This window comes from Ammodytes marinus (assembly GCF_949987685.1).
Source record: "Ammodytes marinus genome assembly, chromosome: 4".
Lineage (NCBI taxonomy): Eukaryota > Metazoa > Chordata > Actinopteri > Uranoscopiformes > Ammodytidae > Ammodytes > Ammodytes marinus.
In genome coordinates, this window is record NC_137233.1 from 2,958,753 (window position 1) to 2,961,252 (window position 2,500).

The window sequence follows — 2,500 nt, forward strand, 5'->3', positions numbered from 1 at the left end:
TTTTTTTGTGAAGTCTTTTAAACATAAATTTTGTTTATTGTATTTTTATGCTTTTCATTTAGTTTTGTATTGTTTTTGATATGTCTGAAATAAAATAAAAAATTAAATGAAATGAACTATATATTATCAACTCTTTATCAACTTGTTAAAGGTGTAGTCAGTGATTCTGGAGAATGCTTGATGTCAAAATAAGTTTTCATCAAAATCAGTGAATATCTCCTCATGATCCACTACCTGTCTGTACTGTGTGTGAACTGAAAAAAAAATCCAGTGTTAATACACAGCCTAGGCTCTGTAAACGGGTATTTAGACAAATGGGTGCCACCATAGCTAGCTTTTCTTTTTCTTCAGTGCACACAGTACAAACAGGTAGCAGATCATGAGGAGATATTCACTGATTTTGACAAAAAGTGATTTTGACAACAAGCGTTCTCAAGAATCACCGACTCCACCTTTAATTTGTAAGTCATTTATACATAAGAAAATACTATAACAAATACACACGTAAAAAGTACACTCGTAAAAAATTTGCATAAATAGCCAAGCACAAAACACAACCCTTTTTATGCAGCTATAGTGTTAAAATTGCTCGGAGGGGATTTATTCCAATAACATTATGTTTTTTTCCCTTTGGTTCCGCTCCTATAGACATGATACATAAGCGTGTTTGGTGTGGAGGAGCATTATTGTCTATCACACAGACACAGAAAGCGGCCCGCAGTCACTTAGTGGCTCAAACAACATGAAAACAACACAAAACTCACTTAAAATCACACACAGAATTCAATATAACAGTAAAATTACAAGTGCAAAGCTGCAATATACAGTAGTGTGTCTCTTTATTTGTTTCTATCTTTATACAGCTCTGGGAAAAATTAAGAGACCACTCCAAATGTTCAGTGTCTCTCGTTTTACTCTTTAGAGGCATTATGTTTGAGTAGAATGAACATTTTGATTTTATAATATAAACTACTGACAACATTTCTACCAAATTTCAATAACATTTTTTGTCATTAAGAGCATTTTCAATAAGTTTTTAAGATATCTTTTGGGGCATTTGTTATGCTTTATTTGATAGTGCAGAGAGACAGAGGTGAAATGGGACAGAGAGGGGAGTGACCTGCAGAGAACGACCGCGGGTGGGAATCGAACCCGGGTCTGCTGCTGGGCCCGGCCCGGGAGGGGGACGCCTTACCAACTGAGCTAAAGGCACCCCCCCAGACTGGTCTCTTAATTTTTCCCGGAGCTTTATAGACATGATACATAAGCGTGTTTGGTGTGGCAGACAGTGGGAGGCCGTTTCTATGAGCCGCCATATTGTATTTAAGCCTCTTGTTGTGTTGTTGCCTGGAGGAAGATGAGGAGACTGTGTCCAATCAGACTGACGGTAATGAAGCAGGAACGGTCTCGGATGGATGGATGGATGGATGGATGGATGGATGGATGGATGGATGGATGGATGGATGGATGGATGGATGGATGGATGGATGGATGGAGGGAGGGAGGGAGGGATGGATGGATGGATGGAGGGAGGGATGGATGGATGGATGGAGGGAGGGAGGGAGGGAGGGAGGGAGGGAGGGATGGATGGATGGATGGATGGATGGATGGATGGATGGATAGATAGATAGATAGATAGATAGATAGATAGATAGATGAGGAGACTACACTTTTTTCAGATGAAAAACGCATGAAAATAACGAAAAAATAAGCAAACTTAAGTGGTGCCGACATTTATTCAGATTTGCAATAGTTTAAAGAGTTTTTAAAATAAAGAAATTTTGGATGGACGGACGGACGGACAGACAGATAGAGAGACAGACAGACAGATAGACAGACAGATAGAGAGAAAGACAGACAGACAGATAGAGAGACAGACAGACAGATAGAGAGACAGACAGACAGACAGACAGACAGATAGAGGGACAGACAGACAGACAGATGGAGAGACAGATAGAGAGACAGACAGACAGACAGACAGACAGATAGAGAGATATAAATTGTATAAATAGATAAATAGTAGTAATGTAGGCCTACTATGTGTACACTATAAGACTAGAGTGTATAGGCGTTACTTTATTTTGAAAAGGTGAGGGGATCCTTCTTTCAGATAAAACACAAAAGTAGTAACATCTGAAAATAACAAAAAAAAGAAGAATATTTTACGTAAGACATAGGACTGGGGGTCACATAGGGTTTCAACAATACACTCTATTCTAAAGAAGGTATAATTCATTTTAACTGTGTAGCTGAAGTCTTTGAAGCACTTAGACTTTGCTATTGCAGTGAGAGATAACTACTTGAAAATCCAAAGCATTTAAGGACTTCTCCTGAAAATAATTAAACTTTAAAATGTTGATATTTGAACTTTAAAGGAGTCATTTAAAATCCCTTTTCCACCAATAAATGATGTTATTTAATGTTTTCTTCACTTATAAAAATAGATGAATAGAAATATGTCTGTTCAGCTTCTTGTGAAATCATTATACTGGACGTCATT